General features: G+C 43.0%; 1 protein-coding gene across 3 annotated transcripts in view; it reads left to right on the top strand.

Annotated features, from left to right (window-relative positions):
- Positions 1-11530: 11530 nt before the first annotated feature.
- ABCA5 (ATP binding cassette subfamily A member 5) overlaps positions 11531-14863 on the top strand; it is a 69736-nt gene continuing 66403 nt past the window's right edge. For 2 of the 3 annotated variants that reach the window (XM_080922864.1, XM_080922862.1), the window contains exon 1: positions 11632-11760. The gene's annotated coding sequence lies outside the window, so the exon portion shown is untranslated. Of the gene's footprint in view, positions 11761-14863 lie in introns of all 3 variants that reach the window. The other variant, XM_080922863.1, reaches the window with a different exon arrangement.

The following is a 14863-nucleotide window of genomic DNA, read 5'->3' as shown; positions in this document are numbered from 1 at the left end:
CGCCTGTGTCACATGCCCAGCCTCAGAATTGGCATTTTCTTAAACAATACAGTTATATACAAGTAAGTAGTCACTCTTGACAGTCTTTTCCCCCTGAGACATGGCTTCTCTCTGTGACAGCCCTGGTTGGCATGAGCTACCATCACTAGCTGCTCATGAATATGAACATGCACATTGAATCTTATAATGCATCTAAAATTAATATTATAGACATCCATCAAGAGACAAAATGTAGACACATAACATTTATTTATTTATTTGATTTTTTTTTTTTGAGACATTTAGCCCTGGCTATCCTGAAACTCACTCTGTAGGGGGCCTTGAATTCAGAGATTTTTCTGCCTCTGAAAGGCATGTTCTAACACCACCTGGCTAGAAACAGAATTTTTAAACTGACTTTTTTCCATGTTACAGTATCTTAATTTCCTTTTTTCCCTTTCTTTCTTTCTTTCTTTTTTTTTTTGTTACAATGTGGAACTTACATGTTAATATTTGTACAGTTTCCCAAATATTTTAAACTCAATCTCCTTGCTTTGTTTTGTCTTCTATATATATATGAAGGCCTCCACTAGATGTTCATTGAGTCTTCTTATGAAATGGTAAGAAAATGTCAATTTTGTTCCTTTATTTAGGGTTTGTTTTACTCTTTGTGTGTTTTCAATCATTTCGCGGATTTTTCTTGGGTCATCCCTTTCCAGGTATTTTGTTTGTTTAGTAAAACACAGACTTAAGGAGCTTGGGTAATTCTGTTTGCTGTGCCTACTCAGTCTGCCCTGTGGCAAATGGTTTCCTTACTTGACATTTGTGGTGGTTTGAACAGGTGTGGCCCCCACAGACTCAAGTGACTGAATGCTCTGCCCATAGGGAGTGGCGCTAATCAGGAGGTGTGGCCTTGTTGGAGGAAGTGTGTCACTGTGGGGGAGGGCTTTGAAGTCTCCTATGCTTAAGCTATGCCCAGGGTTACACTCCCCTGCTTCTGCATGCAGGTCAAGATACAGAGCTCTCAGGTCCTCTAGCATCATATCTGCCATGATTCCTACCACGATGATGATGGACTAAACCTCTATCCCCAGTGAGAGGTTTTCTTTGAAAAGATTTACCATGATCATGGCGTCTCTTTGTGGTAACAAAACCTTAAGACACACAGAATTCAAATCTTAATTATTTATTCTTGTAACATTGTGAGGGATTCATTTCTTCCCTGAGTTGTAGAGCTTCCTTTATGGAGCAAGGACTTCTGTATCTGCTTTTGTAGGTGCCCAGTAATTTCTGTGTGAGCCTGGGACTCTATTTTCAAACAATAATGTAAATGTAAAATTCTGTAAGTCGACATTATACATTTGAACTTTTATGGGAACCAACACCCTGAGTCCCATCCTATTGAGTGAGATCATTGGGTTGGAATATGGGCTTCTCAACAAGTTACTTGGGCTGATTCCAAAGTTAAAGCTTTCTCTGGCCCCCACCTTCCTCACACAACAATGCTAGTTCCAGTTTCTTGTGTCTTCATGGGATACTTCTTTTTCTCCAAGAGATCACTGGAGGCTTGACTCCTGACCTTTATTACAGTGGCTTTGAACTTCTTTGTTATGGATGTGTAAAGGCTCTGAGTTTTCTGTTTCTAGTCCACTTTTAGTTTAAAAAAACTAGGCTGAATAAGGGCTGAAGCAAGAGCCTGTCACTTCTAGGCAGAAAGACAACTTGGTTTTGCTATTTGAATAACACGTGTTATTCAGATCACCTAAAATACCATTGATCCTCTTTATTCTTTGAATTTTAGCTAGTAGGGTAGTAGTAGGGTTTGAAGTGATGGTTCAGTGGCTAAGTCATACTGTTCTTCCAGAGAACCCGAGTTTAGTTACCAGCACCTTTGTAGCTGGGAACAGGTTGATCAATAGCTACCTATAACTTCTGCTTCAGGGACTCTGATGCCCTTTTCTGGACTCTCCAATCAAGTACCTTCACTCAAATGTGTGCATGAGCACACACACACACACACACACACACACACACACACACACCTGTCTCTCTCTTTGTGTATACACATGCATGCATGCACACACACTTAAAAATAAAGTAAAGCAATTTAAAAAAGAAGTTTGGTAGTCTTGGGAATATTATTATTAAAATCAGTTCCACAAATAATACTATTATATTTAATATTTAAAGAGATATTGAGGTCTAAGATCTTATATACACAAAAGAGGCAAGCACTAGTGCAGACTCTGAGAGGGACTCATAAAAAAAACATAGTACAGGAAGTCCTTAAGTGCTGCAGAGATACACAGGGCTCTTCAGCATAGTGCATGTTCCCTCTATTATTAAACACGTTACTAAACTCTTCAAAGAACGGGACGCAGTCAGAAGGCATTTTCTAGCTATTGTCACGGAACGGGGACCCTTTCTGGTTAGTTATGCTAATTGAAATGTACGCTGAAGAAGGATTGGCGTGTCTAAGAGATGAGGGAAATTTTCAGAGAGGGAGCATCTCAAGTAGAAGTGAAGCTCTTAGATTAGCCAGGAACTGGGATGTTGTGGGTGGGCTTCCGTGGGGAAGGGAGGTCAGTCTCATTTTCCAGGTTTGGATGGTTTGAAGGAGATTGTTACTCGAATGTAAAATAAGGGAAAAGGAATTGAGAGTAACTCCCCCGTGGGGGCGGGTGCGTTAAGGCAAGCATGGGTGGGGGCAGGGTGAGATTCAGCAGGCAGGGATTTAAAGGCAAGGATTTAAACCTCTCAAGTTTGGAGTCAATCAATCGCTAATTTCCAACACTGACTAGTGACCACTTCCCACTGTCACTCCCTGTCTCAGAGTCGTCCTCACCCTCCGCCTCTTATCAGTTGGTACCCGACAACAAATAGGCCCTTTCTCAATATTCATTGAATGAGCAGGCAACTCCGTGAAGAGAGCAAGAGTGACGCAAATGTGCGAGGGACAAATATGGGAAGCCACCATGAGTTAGAGGAAAAAGAAAAAAAAAAAAACATTTCCAGGAAACGCTGAGCAGAAATTGGTTTTGCTCGCCGCGTATTGATTTCCCGTCCGCTGCCCATTTGGTTGCGATCTTGAGTGCTCTTTAGGTTTTGGTTCCTTAGCTCCTCTCTACTTCATTGATGGGGGAGAAAAAAGAAATGCACGGTTCGTTTTGTCATCAGAGATGAAGTCAAACACCACATAAAAAAACGTCCAGGACGGCCAGCACCACAGGCGGTGGGCTGAACAAACCTGTCTAGATATTCCACACAGCTCGTTTCTCGAGCTCTCTGAAACGGACAGTCAAAAATGGCAGCTATTTTACAAATGATGAGGATGATGATGAAGAGGAGGAGGAGGGAGAGGAGGAGGGAGAGGAGGAGGAGGAGGAGCAATAAGGGCAAGTGTGAATGGCTGGTTATAAGGAGAGAACATTTATTACAGCGTTTCTGAATCCAGGATAATTTGAGTAGTAGGTTCATTGTCCTTTCTGTGGCATCGCGCTTATTGACTAACGGAAGAAAGGCAAAGTGGCATTCGGTTCCAAAAGATCACCGTGCTGCAATGCAGACAACGCAAAGCTATCGCGGCAATCACAAGGGACTGAACCGGAGAGATGGCTGAGCGGTAAGGAAGCCTGATAACCTTACAGGGGATCTGACTTTGGTTCCCAGCACCCGCCGGTCAGCTGACAACTCTGTGACTCTAGGTCCATGGGATCTAAAACACCCTCTTCGTACCTGTGGGTACACACACACACACACACACACACACATTCACACACACACACTCACACACACTCACACCTGTGGGTACACATACACACACATTCACACCTGTGGGTACACACACACACACACACTCACACACACTCACACCTGTGGGTACACACACACACACACACATTCACACACACACACTCACACTCACACACACACTCACACCTGTGGGTACACACACACATACATTCACACCTGTGGGTACACACACACACACACACACACATCACATCACATACACCTTTGAAAAGAGAATTTCTAAGGGTCTGTTAGTTTACTAATGGCTTTCTAACAATTTTCTGTAGTCTTGGTGATTGGAAACAATACCATCCTATTGTTACATCCTTTGAAGTCTAACACATCAGAGTCTTTGGAATAAAATCAGATGTTAATTATCGATTCTGTTCTAGCCTGGGAGCTCTACAGGAGAGTCTGTTTCCTTGCCTGTTCTAGCTTCTAGGGCCACAAGCATTTCACCCTCTATCTTCACAGGCCACAGTGGTGGATTGAGTTCCCATACTGACCCTCTCTACCCTTACCCTCCCCTTCTATCAGGATGTGTGTGTGTGTGTGCTTATTTGTATTTTTGTACATTAGTGTTTGTGTTTTGCCCTCAGGTATGTCTGTGTTAGATCCCCTGGGACTGGAGTTAAACAGCTATGAGCTGCCAGGTGGGTGGGAATTGAACCTGGGTCCTTTGGAAGACCAACCAATGCTCTTAATCATTGAGCCATCTTTCCAGCCTGCCCCTCATAGCCAGGATATAGTTAAGGACCAGCACCACTTAAAGTTTAAGTCAGGCAGTTTTTTTCCTTTCTCTTTTTAAAATTGTATTATATATATTTGGGGGTTTGTCTGTATGTAAGTATGCACACCAGAAGAGGGTATTAGATGGCCCTGACCCACGGGACGGTCAACAGGGACCGGGGACCACCTAGGAGAGAATGAGGAGGGTAGGGCAGACACAAGAGAGAATGACAGCAAGACAGGAGGTCTGATCAAGCTGCCAACTTTAATCTTTTTTTTTTTGCCAGTATTATAGGGGGTGAGTAGGAAATAGGGAGGGGTAGCTTGGGGGAACTTTGCTTTGCAGGTGCAAGATGCTGGCTCTGAGAACAGGTCAGGCTGCAGACAGAGGTTGCCAGGTTACATGTTCCCGAGAACGATCTCAGTACATCCTGTTTTAACTTACGGGTTGTCTAGCTTGACTGCTGTGTAAGCTATCTTAGAAACTGTAATTTTTGATCTCCGCTGAAGCAGCTTGTGGAATGTAGCCTATGGAAAGGACAGTTCCCAACATTAGGTCTCATAGTATTACAGTCATAGATGGTTGTGAGCCACCATGTGGTTGCTGGGGATTGAACCCAGGACTTCCAGAAGAGCAGCCATTGCGTTTAACCTCTCTCTGGACCATCTCTTTGGTCCCCCAATTTCCTTTTCTTAAAGTTCTGGTGCTCTGTTTCCTTATCCTCAACACTTTCCTCAGCATCTTCTTCCTTTTCAGGACCCTTTTTGATGATGCTGAGCCCAGGGGGAGACTCTTGCATCTTAAGGATGGATGATTGCTAACCCTAATTCCACCTACAGTACTAACTCCACACGAAATGACACCTTGTTTTGTTCCCAGGATTAGGATATCAACATTTTTGGTGATTCATTATTCTGTCTCTTATAAGTAGGGGTGGGGTATGAGGTGGGGTATGAAGTCGGGGAGAGGAAGGTCGGTCTTCAAGTGGAAGATATTGTTTTCTCACTAATCTTGTCAGATAGCTGTGACGGGTGGCTTGTGCTTTTTTTTTAAAATTAGTTAATTTATTTTTATGTATGTGAGTCCACCGTAGCTGTGTTCAGACAAGCCAGGGGAGGGCATCGGGTCCCATTACAGATGTTTGTGAGCCACCATGTGGTTGCTGGGAATTGAACTCAGGATCCCCCCTCCCCCAGAAGAGTAGTCACTGAGCCACCCCTGCAGCCCAGACTTGAGCCTTTTATTCTGACTTTACTTCTCCAGTGCTACAACAGTAAAAGTTTCCCGGTTTGACACATAAAGGAATTGTTGGGAGTCTGAAGACAGGTTAAGCTACAGTAGCAAGTTCTAGTCCAGCCGATGCTTCAGCAGAAAACCCTGCTTCAACCCTCCCCTCCCCCCATCAGCCTGTGTACATTTAGTAAGACACGTGGCTGCTGTGTAGCTGGTAAACAAAAATCCATACTATTTTGCACGTGTGTGCAGTTTTATTGCCCAACTTGAATGTAGCCATTCTCACGTGTTTCAGTTATGTTTTGTCTTCTAGTTCAGAGTTCAGGGTTCAAAGCAATTTCATTCTCTATCTCAGTCATTAATCATAATTTTCGATACTATGTAGTTTTTGTCTCATCCTTGGATTTGATCAGAAAGAATTCTGTGTTTTGTTTTGCTTTTTTTTTTTTTTGTCTATGTAATTTATTTTAAAAAACTATACAAGAAAACTAGGGCACAATTATTCGACTAACCTCGAATTCATCTAATGATGCTAAACACTTAAATTGGGGTCTTTCTCATAAAAATATCATGAAAGATAATAACTAATTTATGTTAATTTGCGTCCCGCTTTGAAAGTTTCCAGGTTCCGTAAGCAAGCATAGCTCATTTTAGTTTGTCTCGTTTCTACTGACCACTGAAGGGTTGAATGATCCGTTCTGAATGATCCGTTCTGACGTTACACTGCTCTGATCAGGGACTACCACTTTTTTTCAGGGTCTACCCTTTTCTGTGATCTGCTGTCTTTCTTGTTTCACAGTCTCTCGGAACTTACTAGCCACGGGTCTCCGGTTACCTGTACACAGCCGTGGAGTGTAATTTGTCCCTGGAAACACGAACTTATTTGAAACAGATAGGTGTCCCCTTACAGCCTCTTCACCTAACTCAAGTTTCGGTTTTCCTTCCGTGTTTCAGTTTAAAGTCTATCTCCTTTCCCTAAGTGGGAAAGGAAATTCAAATGAGCCCAGCCTGGCTTGACCTTGTTCCTTTAAGTCAACTGCTACCTCCCTTTATAAATGCCTAGGGAGGCTTCCCTGCTCTCTACTTTCTGGTATGTTCCCCTCATGAAACCGGTCCCTCCATCTTGTCTTCTGGAAATTACCAGGCAGCACTAGCCCTTGACAATGTGCTCTACATAATTATACGGAATGAATATCATCTCTCATTGTCTGCTGGGTTTTTCTGATATAGTTTTTGTTTGTTTCGGAGGTGGGTTTTCACTAGCTAGCTGGCATGCTGATTTCTACCGAACAGGCTCCAGAGAACCTCCCTCCCAGGTTTCTGAGGTCTCAGATTATATAAGTTACTTTTCACCAGGAAAAGTTAGATATATTATATAGAGATAGGGTCTCTCTCTATATAAATTCAGCTGGTCTTGAGCTTTAAATCTTCCCGCTTCAGTTTCTAGCTTTCTGGGACTAAGCATGCCTGCATTTCAAATACCAGGTGCTACCCAGCTTGGTAGTGCAAGCCTTTAGCACTATTTTAGCATTTGGGTGCTAGAAGCAGGGTGATCAGGAATTGAACTCCAGATTTGCTTGTGTAGGGTGTTTGAGACCAGCCTGAGGTGTATGAAATTTCTGTTACCAAATAAATAAATAAATAAAATCAGTACAAATCAACAAACAACCAAAATCTAGACACATGGCAAATACTTGTTGAGTGACCAAGTTTTAAACATTGGTTTGACTTCAGAGTTTCACATAGCAATCTCTTTCTCAGCTTTTTGTTTTTCATCTTCCTGTTTAGAGAGAGAAAAAAAAAAAGGATAAAATACTAATTTTCCCCCCATGAAATAGGAACAATTGTGACAATAGTCATAGTATTAATAGCAAGAAAAATAGTCAAGCTGGAAATTACCGTCAGCACACTCATTCTTTTGGCTGCCTTCCTAGCAACCATCCAGGACCATTGATCTCTTCTTGAGTCATTTAACAGCCATTTCAGCCAGAGTTGCTATGATAGTCAAGGCTTCTAGTGTTACAGGTGCTTGACTCTTTTTCTACTTTGATAGCCTAGTCTGATTATTATTTTTTTTGTCATGCATTATGCCAAACCAAAGTTTATCCATTTGAAAAAAATTTCAAATTATAGCTATTCTAGAAGCCACACGCCTTCTCTTGGCACCTCTATTAACTTTCAGAAATGGCAAATAAGAATAATATTCAGTAAGATTTTTAAGTGGCACATATTACTCCCAACACAGTTAATAGTGTGGAATACTATGCTATGCGTATTAGACACAAAGTTGTTATAATGATAACTTAGTTATTGTTCTCTTGTTGTGAGGAGACACCTTGAAAAAGGCAATTTATTGAAGGAAGCATTTGGTTATGGTTTTGGCTTACGGTTTGGGAAGGTTAGTCCGTGAGCATCATGGTGGAAAATGTGGCAGCAGACAGGCAGGCCTGTCACTGGAACAGTCGCTGAGAGCTCACATCTGATCTTCCAGTTATAGGCAGAGTGAGAGAGGACACTGAGGCCATTGTGGGCTTTTGAAACCTCAAAACCTGCCCCACTGACACACTGCCTTCAAGAGAGCTCACCTCCCAACCCTTTCCCAAACGGTTCCTCCAATTGTGAACCAAAATTCAAGTATACCATCCTATGGAGGCCCTTTTCATTTGCCCCACCTCAAATGATTTAGTAATCTTAATTTCAGCAAAATGGCCTAGAAAAAAAATTATCTAAACAAGTCTTGGGTTGCCAGCAAACAAAAGCATAGGCCCACATAGCCATTGTTCATCAGGCTGTAAGTTAATATTCTATGTAGCAAGGTTTGTTCTCTTACTCCACATTAAATATTGTCAAGAATTGTGGCCCACTGTTAATTTCCTAGAGCCATCGAGCTTCTTAAATATCAATCTGGAACTCCTGTGATGTATAAACTCCCATGTGGTTCATTTGTCTCTAAAGTCTATTAATGAGATGTGGGGATTTCAGTGGCCACCATGACAACCAAGATGTGCGCATTGCTTGTTTCTATTTCCTAGATACAGAAATGCAGAAAGAAAACATTTTTCTCCCCAAGTTCTGCGGAAATTTAGGTAGACATCGTGTGACCAGTTTGTTTACGAGATACAGGTGGTCCGATAAATAGCTTGCTTAGAGGCAGTAAAATATGTCATGGCCACACATTAATTTGTAGCAGCCTTTTAATTTAAAATATCTTCTTTGTGTTTTATGTTATTCTCACAAATCTACAATCTTGTTCCTTTTATAAGTTTATTCTCAGAAACCTATAATTTTGTTGTCCACCTTATAAGTTGTGTGTGTGTGTGTGTGTGTGTGTGTGTGTGTGTTGCTGGGGATTAAAGCCAGGACCTTGTGCATTCTAGGCAAGCATTCTGTCACTGATCAACAAGTCCAGTGCTGTAATATAATTTTAATATTTTCTGTTTCTATGGGTAAAATTTTGATGGGTGAGTGGGGATATTTTGGGAAGATAAAAATATTTACATACGGACATAGTACTACCCGAAAACCCGACTATACCACTCCTGGGCATATACCCCAAAGATGCTCCAACATATAACAAGGACACATGCTCCACCATGTTCATAGCAGCCTTATTTATAGTAGCCAGAAGCTGGAAAGAACCCAGATGTTGTTCAACAGAGGAATGGATACAGAAAGTGTGGTACATTTACACAATGGAGTAGTACTCAGCTATTAGACTTCATGAAATTCATAGGCAAATGGATGGAAATAGAGATTATCATCCTGAGTGAGGTAACCCAGTCACAAAAGATCATGGTATGCATTCACTGATAAGTGAATACTAGCCCTAGAAAGCTCTGAATACCCAAGAAACAATCCACAGAGATATTATGAAGCTAAAAAAAAAAGGAAGGCCAAAATGGGGGTGCCTTAGTCCTTCTTAGAAGAGAGATCAAAACACTCACGGGAGGAAATGCAAGGTCAAATAGAGGAACAGGGATTGAAGAAAAGATCACTCAGAAGCCTCCTCACCTGGGGATACAACACATATGTAGTCACCAAATCCAAGCACTATAGCTGATCCCAAAAAGTACTTACTGCAGGAACCAGACAGAGATGCCTCTTCTGGGACCATGTTAGAGTCATATAGATACAGACTGATCTTGGGGACCCCAATGAGGGTGCTAAAGAAAGGACTGAAGGAGCTGAAAGGGGTTGCAACCTCATGGGAAGAACAACATTATCAACTAACCAAACCCTCCAAAACTCCCATGGACTAAAACACCAACCTTTGTGCACACATTGAAAGACCTGTTGATCCAGTTGCATATGTAGCTGAAGATAGCAGTGTCTGGCATCAGTGTGAGAAGAGGCTTTTGTTCCAGGGAGGGCATGGTTTGCCAATGCAGGGGAGTGACAAGGCGATGGGGTGGAGAGGATGATTAGGAGGGAGTGCACCTTTGTGAGGGCAAATGGAGAGGGAGGGGAATAGGAGCGTGGGGTGGGGGAGAAGGGATAACATCTCAAATGCAAATACAGAGTATCTAATAAAAATGAGAAAAATATTTACATACTCTTGCTTGCAGGAGTTTTCTCCCATCCGTAGAATTGTTAGCAATATTTACCATAGTCTATGACTCCTGAAATTTTGAATTGGCATAAGAAAAAGCTCTTTTAAAAAAAAAAAAATTGTTTATTTATTTTATGAGTACACTGTAGCTGTCCTCAGACACACCAGAAGAGGGCATCAGATCCCATTACAGATGGTTGTTATCCATCTGGAAGAGCGGTTGGTGCTCTTAACCACGGAGCCATCTCTCCTCCAACCCAAGAATAAGCTCTTAAGTTCAGGCTACTTACGCTGTAGCTGCGAGATTAGCATGTAAGACAGTGAATATAGTGCTGAGTGGGGAGGAAAGATCATTTTGTCAGGATGCTAAGTTCAAATAGATTTACTGTACGAAAGGGAACACATACATCCAGGCAAAACACCCACATGTGTAATAAAGTAGAACAAATTCTACAGACTTCCATTTAAATCTTAGAAGCACACACACACACAAAATATGTATGAAGGATGTTCACATTCTCCGAGCTGAAAATGTTTTCCAAAATGTGTAACACATAGCACCGGGAACTGCAGGTACAGGACACATTTAAGATCAAGCCAGCACAAATTCCAGCATGAATGGTGTGTGTGTGTGTGAGAGTGTGTGTGTGTGTGTGTGTGTATTATGAACTGGCATTTTGTGGCTTCTGGATAAGAAAAGATCAGTTTTTTTCTTCAGGGATGTGGAATTTGGGCATTGTGAACTTTACTTTGGCTATTGTTTTGGTCACTTTGTGTAACGACACTCCGAACATCAGTTTGCATTTTAAATAAAAATTAAGTGTAGTATATAGTCTCTTCCAGAAGTCCACACTTGCAGATTTTTAAGTGGATATTTAAAGGAACCGAAAGGATGTGCAGGGTCGCAGTCTGAGACTGGAGAGCGGAAGGCAATCTTTACAGAAACGAGGATGCTGCAGAAGGAGGGAGAAGGAGTGGCAGAGAGACTTTCATTAACTCTTTAAATATAAGAGGCAGATGGGAGGGGAAAGGAGTCTCCTCAAACCCATGGAGCCTTGCTCCAGGCAGCGAGCTCTCTAGGAGGCTCTGAGCACCTGAGTTAACAGGATCGGCCACCACGCCTACCTCCGTCGGAGCCCCGCCCACAGCAGCCCCGCCCCCAAGCGCGCTCCAGTCTTCAGTTCCAGGAGCACGCGCGTTACGTACGCCCCGCCCTCAGGTGCATTCCGGGACGGGCGGGGGGCGTGGTTTCGGCGGCGCGCGCGGCTCTCTCTGCGTAGCGGGGCGGCGGGCACGCGCGCGCTCGGCCTCGCCGGCCGCGTCCCCGCGCAGAATTTTTGCGCTCGGTCACTTGCCGCGGTCTCCGCAGGTGAGCTCGCCGCTTGGGCCCGACGGCGCTGCGGCTGCGACGGCGGGGTGAGGAGACCCCGAGGCCACGGCGTTCGAGGCCGCTCGGTCTTCGCGTCAGCGGAGAGAGGTGACGCGGCGGCGGGGTCGCGGGGACGGCGGGGACGGCCGAGCAGCTGGGGGCCGAGGAGAGGGTGTGGCGGGCCGCGGGGAGCCCGAGGATGCTGGTGGGTGGGCGCTGACAGGGACCTCAGGCCATGGGGCCCGCAAGATCCTCAACTTCAAGAGAGGCAGAAGGAAAAAAAATAAATAAGGACAGACCGAAATTAAATAAAAACCCAAACCAAACCGAAGTCAGTTTTCCTCCTGAGGGCTCAGGAGCATCGCCCTGCTTGGGGCGCAGATGGGTTAGGGGATCATGTGTGAACAGAGGAGTCGGGGTGAGAGGAAAAGCCGCAGAGCAGCTCGTGACATGGTTTTGGGGTTGAAAAATATCTGAATTCCTCAAACATAAGTAACGAAGATTCCCGGGCGCTGAAAGGTTTCAGGGAGGAGGAGAAAACGAGGTACATACATGGTGGGCAGTGGCCTCTGTTTGGGGCGGTCGGAGTTGAGGGTTTGCGCCCCAGTTCTCCAAAGCTTGGCTTTACGTTTTCAAAGAATTAAGTCTTGAGGACAAAAATTAAGGACATTCTAGAGCCCAAGATGAGGTTAGATCCTGGCTCAGAGCCAGGGTCAGTATTACTTCATCTTGACAGCAGCCCTGAGGTTGGAGATGGTACTCTGGTTGAGGCGGAGTGGGAATTGGGTCTTAAAGAGGTTAAATAACTTTATTAAGGTCCCAGATGGGAAAAAAAATGAGGTGCCGAGATTTCCCCCTCAGAGATTCCAGACTCTTTAATGCTGGTGCTTTCCCCACTATATTTCTTGTTTACCCAGAGTTCATTCTTCTGTATTGTCAGAGAGCATCAAAAGATGAGAACATTATTAGAACACTGTGTATATTTACTCTGGAAGCAGACATAAGAGGCAGTGATCTATTGTTATTTTGTACCCTCCCAAAGCCCCCAGCCCCCAGCTGAGGACCGAACCTAGGGCCTTGAGCTTGCTAGGCAAGCCCTCTACCACTGAGCTAAATCCCCAACAGTCATCTTTGAATGTGGGCCTTTTAATTGGATGTGTTCTTGAGAATGCAAAACTTCAAATAATATCAGACATAAGGAAATCTTAAACTTTGTATGAATTTATTAATACTTTCGCTACATGCTTGCTGTCCTTTACATTCCAGATACTAATTTTGCTCCTACAGTTCCTAGATGAGTATTGTATGTAGTCATCGAGTTTAATTGAAAGTAATTATATATAAGCAATTCGTAATAATATAAATTGTAGTCTTCACTAGTGTGTAAATCAGACTGGAAAGTTTTAAGTGTAAACTTGAAACTTTCATACAGTGTGAACTTTATACTTTTATAAATATTATATATAAGAAAGGCTATTAGCTAACTTGCCATATGGGTGCTGTTGTGTCGTTTGTCTTCAGCAAGACACACTGTTATAAAATTTAGGTTAAACTTTATTGGCCTTAGTATTCTGCTTCATTATTTTACTACTTTCAGTAAATTTTAAAGCATCAGTGAAGAAAGCATTTATGATGCTTTCTGTTAAATTTAAAGGCTTATTATATCCCTTGCGAAGCCAATAAAGTAGTTGGTTTCTCTTTCAGTGCATTGCTGGATAGATTAGCAGCTCTTTTCAAATAATTAAATCTTAATTTAAAAGTATAGTTAAAGCCGGATTGCATTTACGTCTTTGTGGTTTAGAGTTCTAGGGGAAATGGGGTCTCTAGGCTGCCATGCATATTGTTTAAAATATAAATCATCGGAGGCTCAGAGGTGAGTGGATGGAGTAGCAGTCTGTTTCCTCACTGAAGTAGGGCTCCAGATCGCAGTTTGGAAGCGATGCTGGAGATGGAGATGTAGGAGTTTTGAGGATCGGGGAAATGAATGGACTGGTAGAGCGTGAGCATCTGACACTGAAGCATCTCCCTTGGGTGTAAAGGTCCAGAGGAAGATTTCGGGCGCTGCTTGGGAGTGCAGAAAAATCAGTGCTTCATTATGCATAAACAGTTTCTCAGTCTGTTTTCAGTTTCGTCTTTCCGTGGCTGTCTAGGGCGATACCCATGCTCTGCCACATTCCAGGGTGTCATCTGCCACTACCACGCTGTGGAGAGATCTCTTCTTTATTTCACACAGATAAGGTCTTTTGGGGATTCAGCGACTCCATAGTTTTCTCCCTGCTTAGAAAAATTTTCTCTTTCCCTCACCTGGAATTATAATATTACATTTAATTCGATTTACATTAAGTTAGTGATAGTAAGATTTTTTTTTTTCTGTTTAGAGAACATTAGAAAAGCCACCTGCTTTTTCACTCATGTTCGCCTCCTATAACTGATAAAAAGAATTAGTAAATCTTTTTGGATGAAGAATAACGAAGTAAATCTCTCAGGCTTTGAAGACTGAGTCGAATCTGTCTCGGCTTAAATTTGCCTTCACAGGACAGAGTGGTCCAAGACAGCACATGTGTGTAGCAGCACAGGTGTATTCCAACACAAGTTCATATAACGTATGGAGATCCTGAGATTTGAATTTTATATTTTCTCCTGTCACAGTTACTGCTATTTGTTTTCCCTGCCACAACACTCAAAAACTGTGGGTTTTTGCTCAGTAGGTGGATGTCTAGGAGTTGGCAGTCATCAAGGGCTTCACAGTGAAACCTGGTCTCACTCCCCTCTCCACCTGCACACCTTGTTAACTCTTGAATGGTGCAGAGCAAGGTCTGGGTATGGAGACCACTTCCTCTGCATCTTAGCTTAAAGATCCTTGATCTGTGAGGACTCTCACAAAAGGCCTGATGAAGGAAACTGTATTACTACGGGAAGATAAACACCACAGTTACCATTGGTGTCAGAAAAGCAAATGGAAGCAAGACACTTAGTTTGCATCAAGGACCTTATGGGTTAGGGTCGAGATGAAGACATAAAGACGGTAATATGGCGCGTTAAATAATTACAGTTAGATACACTTAGTAAGAGGGGAATAAAGCAGTGGGAATTGGCTTTACTTGAGTTGGCCAGAAGTGACCTCAGTTACCTTTTGGAAGTACAGATTTTCAGTTGAGATAGCCTTTCCAAAAATCTCCAATATGGCCAGAAGTGAGCTCAGTCATCTTTG

Source organism: Micromys minutus, assembly GCF_963924665.1.
Source record: "Micromys minutus genome assembly, chromosome: 10".
NCBI classification, from domain to species: domain Eukaryota; kingdom Metazoa; phylum Chordata; class Mammalia; order Rodentia; family Muridae; genus Micromys; species Micromys minutus.
Note: the sequence above shows the minus strand (reverse complement) of the source record. Positions and strands in the feature narration are given on the sequence as shown.